Genomic DNA, 20,064 nt, shown 5'->3' on the forward strand with positions numbered 1-20,064 from the left:
ACTCAGCTCTAAGCCCATGTGCTCCAACTAAAGATGTATACGTTCAAGAGCAAGTCGTGAATGTGTACTTTTAGCAAACAGTAATCAAACAGGAGTACATGGTGCGTTTGTTGGGGACTATTTTTAGCTGTGGATTTAGGACATTGATGAGCATTTACAGCAGCAGGACAGTGCCTGTGGGACTGACTCAAGATTAACTACTCATTAAGTAAGTGATCCAAATTTACTTTTTACTTGTTGTCCAACATGAAGTCTTACTAAGATCCGGCAAAAATGCGTCCATCTGTTGCGAGCTCAAGCCTTAATGACCTCAAGCAACAATTAGTGAGCGGGGAGGGATGAAGAAAATAGCACACAGCTGCAGCCTTCTCTCCTCTGTATCGATTGAGGGAAAGGAGTGTGATCCCCCCTACTGGAGCTCAGAGGGATTACCTATGGATCGATGCACACCCGGCCCACAAAGACAAGGATCTGACACATCTATTTACATCACAGGCTGCATAGTCTTTACAATTAACAGCACCATAACACCAAAACTGTAACAACAATGAAATTATATGGTGAGCTATATTACATGGAATACTATAATAACATGACTGCAAAGAGGATTAGATTATCTCTTCAAATTAAAGCGATAATTATGATAATTAATCTGTCACTCTTCCATGTTATCAGGCTGAAAAGTGGGGTTTGCTTAAAAGAGACTAGTTCTCATAAAGTGTCATCTGACCACGTCTGAAGCCCGAACTATTTATAGCCGTTCTGAGCAACCCTACACTCGGAGGCTGCGCAAACGCCCGCCGTCATAGAGAGGGGAAAGACACAGTAATTGAATAAATGTGAACAGCGGTGCACGCTTTCACACAGCCTCTTCTTGACAGCGTGTGTGGTAGTCTGTGGTATTTTGTTTGTACGCATGAAAAGTGACGAAAGCAGCTGAGTGAATAGTAAAGAGTATTTGGTTTGACATAAAGTATGACTTGCCAAACACTTTTATATCGTAGACTGGAGATATAGGATACAACATGATCTTCTATCGGACAGAGAAGCAAACAAAACTGGCTCTATCAGCTACACCTGCTTAAAGTGATGACATTTTTAAATGCGTGGATCTACAGGCCATGCAGGGACCCCTGTCAAGCTAGTGTAACCTCTCTCTTTGTCTAAAAGGTCAGTCTTATTTGGATGGTGCTTTTCACGGAGCGGGCTGAAAATTCGACATACTTATCATCAGCACTGAATGTCGGAGCTGGAAGGCAATTATGGATCGGCTCTGCTGCCTTCATTTAATTAAATGCTTACTTATTGTCTCGTTATGTGTTATCTTGTGGACTCGAGGAAATGAGAATCAGCGGGCTTGGATGAGCACACATATATTACACACACTCCCGTCTCTGTTTGTCTCTCGTCACTCGCACACTGATAAGCTCATACGCACCCTCACCATGAGTCACGAAATACGCTAAACTTGAAACAGACGAATGGTCACGACTTCGACAAGCAGACAATGTGGGTTTTCTAAGTATGCAGCAGACACACGCATTCGCAAAGATGCAGCACGTCCCGCAGCACACACACCTGTGGTCACACGTGGGTCAGACGGACTGCGAGCAAGTGATGCTCAGGCCTCCGTCACCACGACGCTGCTGCTTGTGCTTTGGACTAACTGGCTGGGTTTTCTGTCCTTATTTTCTTCTTCAGGCTTTTAGCTGACACTCTCACACAGCAGTGGCCGAGTAAGGTTCATTATCTGAAACACAAACATCACAAACAGCATACGGGCAAGGAGTGTCGGAGCCAGGGGATCCTGATAAACTGGTTATCTGCCTTATTAGACCTCCTCGTAATGCGAGGAGTTGGGAGCTACTGTCATACTGTCAAAAAGGGATAATGTTAAGCTCATCCTGACACAAGCGGATAAAATATGCTCTGAATATGGCAATTTTCCTTCCTCATAAAAACGTCCCACTTTTACTTCCGGTAAAAGAACTTTAAATTCAGAACTCTACCCTACTCAAAAATAATGTGTTGTAGTGCATTTCCGTACAATTTGTAAGGATGTGAAGTATACTTGTATTAATGACTTTGTATTGCTAATGTGTGGGTGGACTGTAAAGCAAATTAAAAACTGAAACCTTCCCTTTCGGTCTATGGACTGATTTCAACATAAAAGACTCAGGATGTCCAAAGGATGTGACATTTTTGCGTGCTCCCAAGTGCTAATTGTAACCAAAGATAAGTCAAGCTTAGCCGCTAGCTGTAACTTAGCTACGTGCCATGGATCTGGTGCTTTTGCTTTGAACTTTAGCTGATAAAGTATTTTGCAAATGCCAAGTTAGTATCATGCAGCCATCGGTCCAAATCCAGGAACATTGCAGATAATAAAATTATTCTGAATATGATTGCAATTTATTTTCCAGCACGTTTGACATAGAATCACCTTGTAAAGCTGATAACCTGTATAGCCAGTGTGTAAGCAAACAGCCTTATTAGACATCCAGAAGATCCAAAGCAACATTAGCATTAATCTGGAGTCATGATTCTGGCCACCCAATGTTTGCACAGCAATCGATATTCGCTCACATCTTAGCCTTGTTTCTGGTCTCCAGTCCGGAGGAAAATATAGATAATTCCTTAGCTGGGTTAATGCGCCTCCATGTTCAGCAGCAGGCGAAATTGTCATCCTGCAATTTGGTGCGATAAAAAAAAAAAAAAAAAAAAAACTTTTGGTGGTTGTGGTTCGTAAAACAAAAACAATGAGCTGAGACATGCATCAGATATGAGCAGACGGTCTCAGGAGAACTGGAGTTGGATGGTTCACTTTCACATCACAGATCGTAATTTGATCAAATCATTCATACAATCCCGAAATATCATATAATCATAAAGCATGCTGACAAGGAAAACAGAACAGCACGACCACTCTGAAAGAAGCATCATCTCTAAGCTTGGATCAGGACAATGTATAATGTGAGTGTGGGTGGGTGTGTGTGGGCATGCAGATGCAGTTTGTGGGTGTTTGCTCAGAAAATGTGGACGGGCAACATCTAGACCTGCGCTGCCCCCGAGCAGTGAGGTTTTAAACCTGCCGACTGGCAACACGAGACTCGGGCTGCACTGAGCAGATCCCAGTGAACTGCGTGGACGTGATGCAGGAAGCCCCTGGCAACATATCCCAACATTGACAGAGATGTTGGCAGAGAGACAGACACATTAACATATGAACAATTAGCAGAGTCAATGGAACTTAAACATGAGGTCGTCCTCAGTACTTTCATGAGCTTGAGAAGAGGAAGCTCTGATTATATGATACAGAGTATCTAGCGTCAGAGATGAATGCCTCTTTGTTAGTCCATGTTGAAGGGTCTTATGAAACATACTGTACATACACTAAAAACACTAAAGAAGAAGATCAGTAAGAATAAAAAAGCCCCAGAACACCACATTCAATCTCTACTGTTGCCTAGAGAGCCCTTTAAAAAAGCTCTACATGATTTGACTGCATCTCTCTCATAAACTGCCTCTACCTACAAGTGTCTCTGATATCCAAATATTATTCATGTGTTCCACTCCGGCTACAGGAAGGTGAGCGTGGTCCATCAGTGCAAGTGAAACCCCTTCAGAACACGGCGGCTGAAAGCGTGAGCGACAGCGGGTTGCCATTACTGACAGTAATCTGATGACACAGGAGAGAGCGCAGGGCTGCAGGCCGGAGGATGAGTCACACTCAGCGAGAGCGATCCTCTCCGCGCGGTTGAACAGCTCCATTTGCATCCGTCTTCATCCGCACTATTACTAGAATACACTACACTCACAGCACTGCTAAAAAAAAAAGAAAAGAAAATGATAAAAGAGCATGAGGAGATGGTTTCCAAACAAGCCACCCACTCCTCCTCAAAGCTCCGAGAAACACTGTAAAAGCAAATAACACCACCAAGTTGTCAGCCATCTTTTTTTTTTTTTTTTATCAAATGGCTGAAAGTGAAGATCACTCAGTTACAGCAGAGCAACAAGACTCAAGAAACACTTTTTTTTTAACATTTACTGAAGTGGTACCAAATCTAATCAGTTGTCCCTGCACGTGCCTGAGGGGCTCTGCTGCATCATTAAAGCCATTACTGTACTTTGGACAGAAGCATGTGACACACAATAGTTTGTTAAAAAGAAGTAGGGCGTTCTGCTAAACCAGTGATGCCACTTCTTCCATTAAAGGATCATGTGTGTGAAAGACGTTTCCAGAAATTCTCAGTCTCCCCAGACTCATTGCTGATGTTCCTCTGGAGAAAAAATATCCCTCTGTCCATGTCATCCAGGATCACTGGAGGGCTGCAGCTCATCCCAGTGGATGAAAGGCACAGAACCAGATGGACTGGTCAACAGGCCACAGCAGTACCCATAATATAGTTCTGAAGTGGGAGGGGCTGCTTCCACTGAACGTCTGATCATCTGAAGCTCGGTGATTGGATGTCTTTTGCAACATGTTCTCACTCCCAACGTGTCACACGCAGAGGCTTTGTTACTAGCCATAAGCTTCAAACTACAACCCTCTGAGTGCCCCTCTAGCATCTGCACTTGCAGGGCTCTGCTGTGAACGATAAATATGCACCATCCGGTTAGCAACCTCCAGTGAGAACAATAATAAACACGTGGTTAACGCTGTAAAAATGGCAGTTTGGTTAGGTTTAAGCAGCAAAACTGAACCTAAAGTCCTGTGCTTCACCCATCCAACCACCCCAACCTCCACATGTGGACTTTTCTCGCTCTTTACACTCTATTTGACCTGTTGGGACTGAAAATCGGACTACCTGCACTTTGAAAGGTGACACTAACGAGGTCCACTCCAAGGGGTCCTGACCAGGCATCCCTGTGTGACGGGTTGGGAGTGAGAATGTGTTGGTTCTTTGCCAAAATACACCTTGGGTGTCGGAATCAAATTTTTTTACTTTTTACTTTTACTTTGCACGAATGGGACTTTTACTTCAAGAACCAGAGGCACCTGAGGCCATCCAAAATGTGAAGCAGCCTAAACAGGCTCTGATTATTAATGGAATGTGCAATGTAGTCTTTTATTTGGAAATGAACCCGTTTATGTTTGCAGTGGTAGGCACACAGGAAGCCATAATAGCTTGCACCAAGCAAGGCACATCTGGTCAACACGTCCTCTGAATTAAACATCGTTGGCATTTGCTGGAAACGACTGATGCTGTCATTTTTCTCTGACGCACAGTGTTCACCTGGTTGCAGGACAGATTGCAGGTTTCGTGCAGAAAGGCACCCAAGAATCAGCCCCATGTATGCTGGTCCACATCCTTTGGTCCACTGCTAGCTGAATGCTAATTGCCACAGCACCGCCAGCCCAAGTTGAGCCCCTGCTCTTAAATAAGGAAGCTACAGTCATGAAATTAGACAAAAATGTTGAAATTGATGTGCATGGACTGATCAGGGAGTGTCATTTAAAAATAAAATGAGGTCAAATGAAAGGAAAGCGTGTTCATGTGAGGTCTGCATGTGGCTGCACACATAATCACTTTAATGCGTGAGAGTGACGTCAGATTTTTTACCTACTGTTTACTGTATTATTGGTGCAGTAATTAAACTCACTAATTGCATAAATACGCACAGTGTCTGTGCAGAAATTGAGTCTAGGCTGCATATATAATCTACAGCTATCACTTCTCCATCTACCTTAATCTTCCTTATCTTTGAATCAGACGCGTGTCTTGTTGTGCTTAATGGGATTGTAGCACCCACTCTGACACAACAACATGTCCTTGGTTTCAGCTTTATGTCGTCCTCATTTGTTGCCTCTTGCTGATTAGCATGTGGCGCACTGCAGAGCGTTGATTAGTAGTTAGCTGTGATGTGGTGTTTTTCCAGGTCATCGTCAGTTACCAGGTGCGAAGTGTGTGAAATCATCCTGTCAGCATTCGGCTCCGTGCCTCTCGTTAATGATGGCTTAAGACAGAATTACCTGGGTGTAAGGGATAATGTGCCTCAGGTGTGAATGCCTCGCATTTCCTTTTTTCTACACGTTGTTTCAGTGCTCAGAGCTGTGGCTGGAAAAACAAGGACTAGTACTTCTCTGTCAGAGGTTGTTATTTATGGCGATTTTATTATACTGAGCATTGCTATACGCAGCAGCACCATAATTTAATGGCAAATTCTTTTATTGAGGGTGCCTTTGGAAAGCTAAGTTACAGTCTAGATGGATTGCACGCAGCAAGTGCTCGAAATGACTGAGGAAAATGTAAACCTGGAGACAAAATGGTCATAAAGTCTGGGTGAAAGCCCTCCGTCCATCCACCACCCCTCCTCCTTATACAGACTTTCTCGCTCTCCATACCTTCCTCCTGTGCTCCTGTCATAATTACCACTGGCACTATAAGTTCCTGACAAACACGGAAAATGGGTTGTCATAACGTAGAGGGTGCGTTCTAGCGAAATTGAGTCTTACCTCAGCTGCTGATAGTAGATTTCCCACTTGCTGAAATAGTAACAGACAGAGATAGAAAGGGTCTCAGGATGGAGTGGGCTGTCTCTGAGAAACAGACTGAACCGTTTAAGGATGGCACTCAGCCCAGCTTGCCCACATAATACTTTGTTTTTCGTCATCCATCATGCTTGCGTCTTATGAGAATGAGCCTGATACCTTTTCAACACACAAACTTTTTTTTTTCTCAGTGCGACTCCTCAGCATCCATTTTTCAAAGTAAGCTGAGATCACTTATGCCTAATCATGGTTTGGTGGTTGCAGGAAGAAACTGGTGAGCTCATTGTCCTGTAAACAGTGATAGCAGGGGCTCTTGACGCTCCATCATTTATAACAAGAACACTTGAACACATGCAGCCATGGTTTGATCCAGTTTCCATGACACACAGAATTAACAGCTTTCCAGTAATAATAGCTAGTATATCATCTGAGGCTCTGCAGTTCCTCTACAACATGACTATCACAGCCACAGAGGAACAGAGGGGGCAACATGCACAGCGCTGCGTTCTCAGTTTTCCCTAATGGCTATAGATGAAATGCAGAAATTAGTCAGTAGATGGCACCAGTGCACAATTTTTAATTGGTTTTGGTTCATCACAGTTACTTTACAGAATCATTCCTCCCCAGTATCTCAACCTTTATAACACAAATCAGCATCCAATAAGATAAATGACCTATTGCCAAAATAAAATGATCACTTTTTATGGGGTCTGAAGATCAATAGTGTGGCAGCATGTCTGTTAAGACCTCAGTTATTTTCAACACATATGCATTCATGTACAGTAAGATTAGTTCAGTGTTTCCGTCCCTGTTCCAGTGACGTGTCAACATTCAGTCATTTTTGTGCTGTGATAGCATTTCCTGTTATTCCGGTTGGGTCACTTTCACGTGTCCACACAAGTAATACTGATGGAACGTTATCACAAAAGCATCTTTTGGTTGGCATTTTAGTATTGTTGTCATTTCAAATTTAAAAGGAAAGACATTTCACTGCTACTGTCACAATGCCCCTCCCCTGCATACACAAACACTATATACACAAAGAGAACTTTAAAGCAGCTATAATCAATATTAATGGATCAAATGATTACGTGTAGCATGAAAGGGGTCACTTGTACTGAAGAACCCACAGAGAGTTATTACCTGACTTTGCAGTGCCCCCTCAGCTCAATTGAGCGTTGTAGCTCAGCTCATTGTTTTCATTTTCTGGCCCACAAGTGTAAAGTTTTGCTTTGCTATCGCTGTTTTCATAATGGAGCATTTAGCAGCTCAACAGTCATTTCCCTCTGACAGGTGAGGAGAAAGCAGAGCTAAGAGAAGGGTTAATACTGGTGACTTTAAATCAATGCTAAGCAAGCAAAATCTTCTTAGGTGTTTGTGTTTGCAGCTTGTTTCTGCTGCCTCCAAGTGGCCAAAACTCAGTTATTGCAAGTTTAGGTATTGACAATAGAATGCGATATAGATCAATCCAATACAACAGCTCTACATCAGCCTCAGTGGCCTAAAACATACACACCTTTGTGGTGTCTTGTAAGTGTGTCCTTACAAAAACAGTGATCCTAACAGATGTAATAATGGTTGTAGTCAGTAAACATGACGAGTCAGTGGTTCAGCGCACAGTATATTAGTCAGGATCTGCCTTTCTCACATTGTTTGGCTCCAGCTGTCGCTGCCATAAACTTCCATATTCACAGCACATGGTGGCAGCAGCGCTCCACTCAGACAGCAGAGTTCATCAACACTGTCGCACGCTGAGCCCACATTCAATCCATATCACAGCTCTCAGCTACCCACAAAATACAAGAATAGCTGCTCAATGTGCAGCGGGGGCACGAGACGAGGCCGTGACAGCCCTTTTCCATCTGTCCCGTGAAACTGTTCACACACAAAACTCAAGTGTTCCTCCAGACTTTTTAATTCGGTCATTAGTGAAAGTGTGACAGGTAATGACGTTCGTGAAAGGGGTTTTCTTCTGATCTGTCGCTCCTGAGGGTTAAATTGACCACAAATAAAGCGCAAATCTGTCTTTGGTGACAATCCTTTCATTGAAAACGGGCCACGGTGCTGTGCTGTGTTGCCGCTGGGAGAATAAGAGGCCGGAGCTGAGAGATGGCTGTTTGTGCTGATGTGTTTGCTGTTTTTGTCTGTCATTATAGACCCAGAGATGTCTTTAATCAGCTATTGTTGCCAAACTGAATGTCTACAGCTTTTGCTTTTCTCAGTATCTCCCCCCTTTCCTTCACTCTTCATCTTCAAACCGTCCTGCTGTCATCCCTCGCTGGAACGTGTGAGGTGAAGCTGCCGTCCTTCCCTCTGGCACCTGGGCAGCTCCACTGCAGCAGCTGGAGGCAAAGTGCTTCGCTTAAGGGCTAAACAGTACAGCAGCTGTTGGAAGGCACTGCATTGGTCAATGAAAAATGTGCGAGGGCACATTCCCAGTAGATTACGTTGTTACTTAAATGTCATATTTTTTGTATTTACCTGGCAAATGCTACACCAAAACATAAAATGACTTTCCAGAGTTATGTAGTCCTGTCTCAGAGTATTCTGAGCTATTATGCAGTTTTTAAGGATGTGATCAGGCTTCAAAATGAAAGGATTTATCTCTCGGACTCGACTTCCTGGATCATAATTCGTTGGCTCACTGGTACCCAAACCAACATGCCCCCACCAACACATGCCTCTCTTTAAGGCAGGGCTGTGTTCTGTCTGAAGATGACCTAAGTCTGATTGATCTGAACCCACAATCCTCCACTGTGGTCACCAACCACTGCTTCACTCTGACCCAACAAGAAACGAATGAGATGAGCAGGTTTTGTATAGTTTTTAATGTCTGGCTAATGGATGGTATCTCAAAATGAAAACTTGACTGGATTATATTCTTGGCCGCTTTCCTTCTTCTCCCTGCGATGGTTATATGTGTTTCTCAATTTATTGAGGATCTCTGCTTTTATTTCTTCCCCCATTCTGTCATTTCTTGCTTGTTCATGCTGCCTCTTTCCTCTTTGCAATATTATACTCCGTTTTGATCTAATCTCCAATCATTTCTCCTCTCCCCTGCTCTCCTCTCCTCCTGGGGGTATCTCGTCCTCTCTCTATCCATCCGGAAAGTTCCCTGGCCTTTGCCCAGTACCCTGCAGCTGTTCCCCATTCAGCCTCCCTGGGATTTTAACCCCCTCATCTCCTCTTCGTCAGCCGTTTTTTTTCCCCCTCTTCGCCATTAGTTTACACTCTAAAAAGTAAAAATCGAGTTGAGAAACCATTTGGTTCTTTGGGTTGCAACAAAATCCCAAAAGAACCTGCAATGGGTTCATGAACCCCAAAGATGAGCCATGAACATAAATATGAGGCATGTTTTAGTCTTCACTCAAACGCAAACTTCTCATTACGAAGGTCCATACGCTAGAGGGTTTAATATGTACCTTATCTGGATTAATCAGGAGGGAAACCCCCCAAAGCAGTTCATTTGTTTTAAATAAATGTATTTCTACTGTTCCTTTTTCACATGTGGAATCCCTGCTGGACCCCCTGCTTTAAGAGTGTAGAATGAAGAAGCTGAAGAGTCTGAGAGGGGGAAGGTGGAAAGATGTTTCCGATTGAAGAATGCAAGTAATTAACCCCTCTTCCTCTCAAAACAAAAACACTCTCCTGCAGCATGTGTGGGGGTGATTGATCTGGGTCTGGTGTGTGTGCATGTGTGTGCGTGCGTGTGGGCGGACACACATCCATTTATATGACAAGGCTTTGGTCGTGATTTGAATCAATTTTGTATACACGTTAGTGCAGTTGTTTGTCATATGTAAAGCCCCAGTTCAAAAGATTAACATCTCCTCCCCACCCCACATGCACACACACACGCACGCACACACACACGCACAGACTCATACACCCACACATTCACTCTCCAAGCCCCTACACCTCCTAATTGGGATGGATGGATTTCATTATGTATCATCAAGAGAGAGTGAGAACAGTGATGGAAGGAGGGGAGGTGAAAAAAACCCAACGTGCTACAATAACAAACATTACAGAGGGCTGCAGTCTGCAGTTCACTACACACACACACACACACACACACACACACACTACACAAGCTCTGGTGTGACGTGCATATGTTTACAACCTGGCCTTTAGTTGCCGAACTCTGCCTTCGTCACGTTTTATCTCACTCTCAGATGCATGATACAGGCCCCCAGGGGTACTCTGATGACTAACAGTAACTTCTCGAATCCCTCCTCTCCCCCCTCCTATCCCCCATATACATTTGTCCCCTCCAATGTCACTTCACTAATGGCGTCTCCTCCCCTCGCCACAAATCCTCGCTGCTGATGTTGCCTTTATGCTGGCTCCGTGCACTAATGACACCGACAAAGCTGTGAGAACCATCATCAAAGACGCTGAGGACAGCCTGCTGATGTGTTGCCATTTGGTCACCATTAAAGTGTTTATGTAATTTTTTTTCTTTCTTTTTTTAAAACAATATCTGTCGCAGGCATCACATCAAGCCATTTGCTTCAGTGGAATACATGCAAAGTGGTATCCGCTGCCAAACCACAAGCACAGAAAGGAAAATTGTAGACAAACACTACAACAATGTCATTTTTGTGCTTGTTTAGTGAATTTCATAGAGAGTCATTAATTTATAGTTAGAATAAAATAGGTCAGTACTATCCCTGTGCTGAATTCCTCTTGCACGTCAAATGATGCAGCAATGCAAACTGATTGTAAACATACTGTTGTCATGGGGTCCCTGAACATACCCCCACCCTCTAGCATTAATCTAATAAATAATTTTAACTGTTCAATCATTCTTTCTGTAAATTTTATTTCCCAACATGAAGGGTAGCCTTCTTTGAACTGCCACAAGTAATATTCTGTGGGACAAAGACTTTGCTTATTTATATTTCTGCCTAAAATTACTCACATTTCACATGTAATGATTCACAACATGCAAAGTCTGAAAAGCTGGATTCAGTGACTAAAATACCCAATATATGTATGTTTTTAATAGGTTGTTTGTATTCACATGATGTTAAATTCAGATGGAGGCAGGAAGTAAAAACCACAACGGACGAGATGGAGGAAAGTTCTTACTGTGCTGGTTTAGATGAAATTACGAGAGAGAGGTATAAAGAGAACATCTGTGCATATGTTGGATGTGACCTTTATGTTATGAAGAGCGGCGATTTTTCAACTGAGCTGAAAGAATTGCCTGCTGTTGAGACCGCAGATAGAACCAACAACCTGCTCAGTAAGACGCTGTTCTACTCTAGAAACCAGATGAAAGTGCACTAAGTATTGAAACATACAACTTTTCTGTTAGCGGTTGGGTCCACGACTTCGGTGTCAAGATGCTCCGGGATGACTGGCGTTTGGTTTTTGTGAGCGTGAGCAGCTTTTATTGTCCTGTGGATTAACAGAGCAACAAACGTGCTGCAGAGCTCTATCACCATAGATTTGCAACAATGGCCAGTATTACACCATTTCCACCATTATCCCAATGGCTCCTCCCGACAGCAGACAGTTAACAAGACATTTTTTGGGTCAATTTCTTGCATTTTTCACCCTTCTGAGAACTTTTGGTTCTCGATAAAAGCTCCTTGTGGTTTCTCACTTTGATCGATTTAAGCACCCGTAAATGATGCAAAGCACGGGCACTGTGAGTGTGTGTTACAGTGCTTCCTATGCAGAAAATCACTTCCTGCCCTGCATCTGCACTTCGCACCACAACAAAAGAGTGACGTGAAGTCGTATGCAAACAACCTTTTGTAGAATGTAAAAGCCCAAAGCCCAATTCAGTCAACAAAAACATGACCATGCAGTGACAGATTTTTTTTGGGAGGCTAAATATATCATTTTATATATGTAGAATTTCAGCACAAATATGTCTCTGCTACAATTTTAGGATTTTACTGAGGCAAAGCATTGCCCTTTGTGTAGTCGGTCAGTTGCCTACAAGATTCAATGCCTTTAACCAATTCAGTATATCAGTAATTCTTCACATGATTTTGGAAGGACTGACAACAAAATATCAGATGTTTGGTAACATGAAGGTGGTTAGAAAGGGTTTTGCCTTTTACGACTTGTATGCTAAAGCTAGGCTATATTACTAGCAGCTAGGATTTACTAGTACTGACAAACACATATGATTTATCATGCCTTGGCATTGAGTTAACATATTGGCTCATTGTTTTGGTTTTCTGGGTTACAACTTGGTTCAGCCTGTCATCGGAAGTGACAGTGGTAGAGTTTCTGTCTTAGTACCACAGGATCTAAGCATTTGACACTATAAATCATGATATTTTTAAAGGGTAGACCTGAGAAGTGGGTTGGCCTATCTGGTTCAGCACTGGACTGGATTAATCATACCTCAGAGGATGCAGTCTTAGTGTTGGTCTCTGGAATTTAACTCCGAAAACAAATGTATCTCATGTGGTGTTCCCCAGGGGTCAATTTTAGACCCATCATTGTTTCATTTGTATTCTGCCTCTGGGCCAGCTTATCAAGAAACACAATGTGTATTACCATTGTGCTGATGACACACCGCAAATCTAGTTCATGCATTTATTTCCAGTTGTATTGGCAGTTTGGTTTGTTAATTTCAAATCTGTCCAGTAGTGTTTATGAGAAAGTGTTAGCATGGAGCACCAGAGCTAATGATCTACATGGGATACATGATTTGGGCTTTCATGTGCACAGTGTGAGTTATATGGTTGTATTACTACTGATTGACAATAAAAATGTCATTTTCTATGTTTTATGGGTCTGAAAAGGGAGACGCTGATCATTAGCAGCAGTAAAAGAAACACTTTGTTAGCTTAATAAAAGTTTGTCAAGAACAGTTAATATAAGCCTCCATAGCCCACCTCCACTCGTGGCTCCTTCTCAGTGAATTGCTGAGAGGAATTTGGGTTGTTTCAGCAACTTGTGTTGCTCTACGCTGTGCTTGTCTGTTCTGAAGCCAACTCAAACACACAGAGAACATATTTGGTTGTATTTATTGAATCTAAATGCTGGTGTGTTGTACATAGTGTGTAGAAAATGCACATTGTGTGAAGTTTTGTGTGTAGGATCTGTATTGACTAAAGATTTAGGTCTCTAAAACCCACTCTGAAATCCCCTCCATCAAACACACACACACACACACACACACACACACACACACACACACACAGTGGGATTAGACTCAATCACACAAGTGGCTAATGTAACAGAGGCAGTTGGATCCGGCTTGAGCTTGTTTCCTGCATTGTTATACGTTGTAGTGTGATAAGTCAGAGTTGGACTGCTCAGAGTGTGACGGTCCTCATACCCTCAGTTGTGGATTAACTCTCTCCTGTCGCCTGAGCGCTGAATCCAATACCACTAGTCTGACTTTAGGGGGAAGGCACAAGAAATGGGTTTTAAAAGTTTGGCAAATTAATATTTGAAGCTATCAGAACTAGGGCTACACTGACTTCAATGTGGGTTCATTCAAACTCACAAACTTCCCTCATCTATAATAGTGGATTTAGCCAGTTGAGGACAAAGCCATTCAAACAACCTGCCTTGTCGTGACTGCCTCGAAAGCCCACAGGATATAAAGGGAGAGACACCAAAAATGCACTTCAGTTACCTCATTAGTTTCCAAAAACATAAATTCAATTGCAGCAATGTGGATGGCAGTAAAGCCAGTTGGGTAAGTGAATGGATACCTGGGAAATATGGCGTGTGGGCGTCGGTGGCGGTTTTTGAATTGAGTGGGAACATGTACCTGCATGACAAGAGCAAACAAGACACAACCAAACACGCCAGAGGGCCGTCACAACCGACAAGTGCCAGTCCCTGTCTCGTTCTTGGAGACCTGTAGGGTCAGGATGTAACCTGAACCACCTGCAGGGAACAACCCAAAGAGACAGGGTTTCTAGATGGGAGCTACATGATCACCAGCAGTTCCTCATGCTTGGAGAGCCGAGCATAACATGAATGGAATGAATGGAGGGCAAACCAGAGTCTGGACTGATGCTCATCTCCTGTTCAACTATTTGTTTATGCGTCCTCAACTGGCATGCCTCTGAGACATGTTGACCCTTGTTGTCTGCAGAAACTGTGAAACAAATGCATGAAGGAATCATCTTCAATTTACAAGAAAGAGAAGCTTGTTTCCAGACATAAATGCCCAAAGTTAGTTTTGCTTGTCATGTCTGTTAGATATGACTGCTGCTGGTGTGCGCGTTGCTCAATAACCGTACTGAGTGTGTGTACAGCCTGCTGTTGGCTCAGTGTAGTGTGTACTAAACCAGTAGCATGAGGAGAGATTATATAAACACCAGGTGAGTGGAGGGAATGGTCTGCACAAATCACAGCCTTATACAAACTACCACAGTACACACACACAAAACACACATTCATGATCAATTACAGTGTGTGCTAACACGTAGGTGAACCTTCACACACACACAGTATTGTAAATTGAGATGTGAATGAGCAAGCGAGACAAGCTGCCAAATCAACTTGACAGCATATTATAGGATGTACAGCATGAGGCCGCAACATCACGTGCAAACTTTGAATAAAAGCCTTCTTGTATTTTTATTTTGTTGACATCAGTATGAATTAGTTGTTGGTACTTTCAGGTATTCATTTTTAGCATTTAAAGAAAATCTATAATTAAGTGTTTGCTTCCTCAGATGTGAGGAAAACCAGCTCCTTGAGTTCACGGCTACTTTATTTTCTACCAGACGTCTGCACTGTAAAACAATGTAATCAATGATATTAAATCTACTCTTCCTGCATTATTAAATCAGCTGAATCAGAAACACGTACAAACACAGAACTATGCTACTGCAACGATTATTATATACACATTCAAACACAGTAACTGTACTGTTACCTTGTGTTCAGCATATTTTGTTAGATTATTATTAATTGGTAGTTTTCAAAGCAGAGTGACAACAGTGGAAATGATGGAGAAACAGCAGAGAAACAGAGATATGACTTTTTTATTTCATCTTCTTCCTTATCAAAAGCAGATACCTACATTACCCACAGTGCAACTCGACTGCCAGCAGGTCAGCCAGAGGTTTGGGTGTGTTATGCCAGTAGTGGCGGACTGTTCACCTCAAGCGGAGATGAGGGGGGTCTGGTCAGATAACGTCTCTGGAACTTTTTACAAATTTTCTAACTTGTAGACTTCAGCTTCAACTGATGCTGACTCATGTGACATCACTTGAGGAAGCTTAAATCAGCCTTTTTTTGTCGTACTGTATACAGCATTACTTTTGTAAAAAACCTGTAAGCAGGCTTTGATGTGAAAAATATTGTGGCTCTAAAGAATCCTGAAGTCCTAAAGGATTGCTAATGTGTGTGTTTTAGCAACATCCATAGACAGAAAACTTTAGTTGTTGTGGCAAAGGCTATATTCTGGGTAAGTCCTGGTGAAAAAGTAGTGGTTCTCAGTCGAAATATGTCATCAGGTCTCAGATCTCAGAGACAGAACACCTTGTGCTGAATATCTCTGGTGCTCACCTGATCTGTTTTATCCACAACCAGCAGTATCATGAAGATCATCAGGTCCCCAGGTACTAAGGCATTGGGAACCGACTCCAGAACCTCTAGGGTAGAGCCCGCAGCTTCTCTGTACAGGCTATTAGCTGACTGACATCCACCACAGGTGACATACAGTACCACCCTGCAGCACGACTGGGGAGTCCATGTAATGGACAGGACTGTTCTTGTCCCACCTTGCTGACTCCTCTGCACAGTGTTTAGGAACTACTCATCTGTGTGCACTTTTTCAGTGTTCACTAAAAAAGATGATCAAGTGACTGTGGAAGGAGATAAAGACAAAGAGGGTGCATGAACAAATGAGAATATGGATTTTCGAGCCATAATATTTTTATATGGCCAACAGTTCAATAGGCAGTAATAACTGACCATTGAATGGGAAAGAAAGGCAGGAAAGTCAACAGAAAGGAAAATGGCTGTGAGCTATTGAAGAGAAGTACACACACTTCATTTTCAAAAGAGTGTCGGGTGTCAAACGTGTCTATTTGACAAAGCAAAAACAGCCAACAACACAACTTCTGCTGTGTTCCTCTGTGTGACATGATGACTTTAATGACATTTCACTTATATTTAAAAACAGAGGCTCATTTGATATTTAGGTGCAGACTTGTCAGTACATTTGACTTTAAGCACAACTATCTTAGCGTCAGTAAAACCAGTAAAACTATTTCTCAAATGGAAATATTCAGATATTTTGATTCAGCCTTTTGTGAGATGGTTTGACCTGCTGCTCAGTTCCACATTCAGTAAAAACCAGACAGACATGCAACCACACAGAGTCATTGCTTTTGTGCGAGCCTGGCTTATCTGGGGATGCGAGCAAGGGAAACAACAACAGCGGCTTCTTGCTACCTCTCAGACTCTGTTTGATTGTGTTGCTGTTTAGGATCTTGTAGGTTTCCTGTGGTTTCCAGCTGTGTGTCTGAGGCAGTGTTCTACTGGTGTATTTTACATCATAATGAAAAAAAAAACAGCTTGATAAGGTTGAGTTATTTTAATGTGGGTATGATCTCAAGAGCTGGCCTCATATTTTAGCGTAGCCTCATGAATGAAGTGTTTTACTGTAGTGGAGAAAGCTCTCTCAGCTGCAAGAACATTGCAATAAGTTAATAGTTTGGAACATTTGGTTTAGCAGATACGAGCTGTTGCAGGTATCTGATCATTTAGAATGACCAAAATGTTAAACTGGTAAACAAAATAGGGAAATGGGGAAGCATGTATAGCTTCTTTCTAAATCGTTTCTTACCACTGCATGTCAATTACAACACCCGGTTGAGTTGAAACAAGAACCACGACCTCTCTACAAAATGTGCAGCAGATTTTAACTGAAGGATTAACATCCAGTGATGCAGGGGCATTGGAGGACCATTACACAGCACAGACGGATCAAGTTTCCAATTGATTTTAGTGTTGGCTGAAATAAAAACTAAATTGTCCTCATCTTAATATGCTTTGAAGGAAACCATCTGCTGCAGTGGCATTTTCGTTTCGCAAGAGGTAACATGAGTCAGTGAGGAGGTTCAGGTCATATCCCACCATGGAGGTTCCTTTCCCTTTCTTCTGAACCACGACTCATCCCTCTCTGATCTCCGTATGCCTTGGCAATATCCTCAAAGCTTCCCCTGGCACATAGCTGCTATCTCCTCTATTCTTGGGATGAAAAGGAAAAACGTCTCACCCGGCGAGCATCCCGGAAAGCTCCGGAAATGCTCCTCCTCTCGTTTCTTGTCTTTGAAGTGTTCACTTCCTGTCTACAGCATACAGCAGGTTGAAGAGGCACAGAAATGATATAAGACAATGTAAAAGTGCTGGTCAGCGGGCTCTTTCATGCAGTGCATTTGAACATAAGCAGACGGCTTTTTACATCTTTCTAGCATGGCATCCCAGTGGTCTAAAAGATCATGAAAGGCTCTTACCTGGTTGGAGTTTGATGTAAAAAATAGCTGTAATGGTTGAAGAAGAAGACACCATAGAAGCATATCAACATGGAGGGGATTAAACCAAGGGGGTTGAAAAATGAAGCCAATGAGAAGTGCTGAAAATTCCTTGAAACTTCCTTGAACTTGATTGTTGGACTTTGGTGGAGTCAGGCTTTGTCAAGATGGTGATGGCTGGAGCCACCGTCACTGAGCTTCACAATGACTCTTCAGAAACCTGTGGGTGATGTCACGGAGACTCCATCCATGTTTTATGCTGTCTGTGGTTGAAAACTGCATGTTGTCTGGACCAAGGTGTTTTGTCAAGGGTAAGTTCCAGCAAGCATGAGCCATCACATCTGAGTGTTAAACGAACCAACTGTTAATTAGTTTTAGTCTGAGTTGCGTAAAATTTGAACGTTGAATTTGAGTCTTTTTTTAAATTTGTTTCGGTGAGTGGAACTCATTTTTCAGTCTTTCTAATTTTAGTCAACCGTTTTAGTCATTACTTTCTCAGCAGTGTCATGATAATGTAATGGATTTAGCTTAAGGATATTCCTCCTAGCTGTAAAAATGAGAAGCGTACCTTGAACTTTGTGTTTAATCATCAAGGCTGAGAATGTGGATGAGAACTGACCTACCGTACGTCTTTCAATGGCTTCTGCAAACAAACTCATCCGCCATTACTGATGTTATATTATTAGCCTGTGAAGGGCCCCTCTCACTGCGCAATGTGATGGATAACAGGAAACACTGGGTATCAGACAACAACAATGACAGAATGTGATCATTTGGGAATCCCTTTTGACATATACTCAGAGAGAATTTGTATGTGCACTTGCAGATAAATGATTGGCAAGAAAGGAAAGCAGCCAGTGCTCTGAGGTGGCTACTGTGGTCCCAATTTAGTCATGAAATAAAAGGATGTCAACGAATACTTATGATCAAAATTCTCATTGAATAAATAAAGACTGCTCATCAATCGAGCCAGAGGAATATAAGCTAAGATCTACCACTCAGTGGAAAAACACCAACATGCCTGTCACTTTTAACTCCTCATAACCAGTCACTTGTGTTGGTTTCTTTTTCCCATCGGTCACGGCAACATTTAAAACAGATCCTCTGAAGGAAATGCTCAGCAGCAGCTAGTGTCACCCAGTGCAGTGTATTTCATGTAGCGGGTTACAATGACAGAGCACATGTGATGTGCTTACGCAGTGCTTCTAGAGTGACATGAAGCCAGCTAAGAGCTGCTCGCTTTCAATAGTTGTAAGTCAGCACATCAGATACAGTCCTGATGTGGCTTTGTGAGGCAGTTCTTGTTCAAAATGAAATAATCCTTTAACTGTAACGTGTGTTCACCTCAAACAGTTCTCAGTTATTTAATCAGCTATATTCCAGAATTACAAACAGGAGTCAGATACAGTCTTGTTCGGGACATGGCGTCTGCGTATATATAGACATAAAACTTTAGCTAAATGAAAATAAGGGTGGGTTTTTGTTGTGTAATAGACCGGCCGCGGCCAATGCAGTCCAAAAATAGAAACATAATGTGATCCACCGGTGTTACACAACTGGTTATGGGTAAGGGACTCTTGACATGTGTTATTGAGTTTTGTAAGGCCGCCACATCCAGCTGCATGTTTTGCTGCCGTTGAGTTTGACGTCAGAGGTGGAGAGTGAGGAGGGGGGGGGGGACCTCACATTTCACTGAGATTCAGTTCCAGTAGAGGAAACTAATAACAGCACAGAATAGATACCGCTCTCAGTTTCTCCCTTTCCTTCCTCCTTTCTGTCACTCTCTGTCTTTGTTGGGTTCTTTTCATGACGTTCATACTGTACATTTGGGCGTGTGTGTCTGCATTTATATGAATCTGTGATGTCTGAGGAGTGTGTGTGTGTGTATATAGTGTATTCTCCCCCTGTATGGTTCCCATTAACTCAACTAATGCAAGATAAAAGCAGCTGCATTTCCAGGCTATCTATTAAACCCATTTAGCTACAATATGAATTCCAGCTTTTATCACCCCAAAGTCCAATGCCAGCTTTTTCAAACCCTCCCAAAAAGAAGACACAAGGACACACACACACACATTCAGTTCAAGGTATCAG

Source organism: Chelmon rostratus, chromosome 21 (assembly GCF_017976325.1).
Source record: "Chelmon rostratus isolate fCheRos1 chromosome 21, fCheRos1.pri, whole genome shotgun sequence".
Taxonomy (NCBI): domain Eukaryota; kingdom Metazoa; phylum Chordata; class Actinopteri; order Chaetodontiformes; family Chaetodontidae; genus Chelmon; species Chelmon rostratus.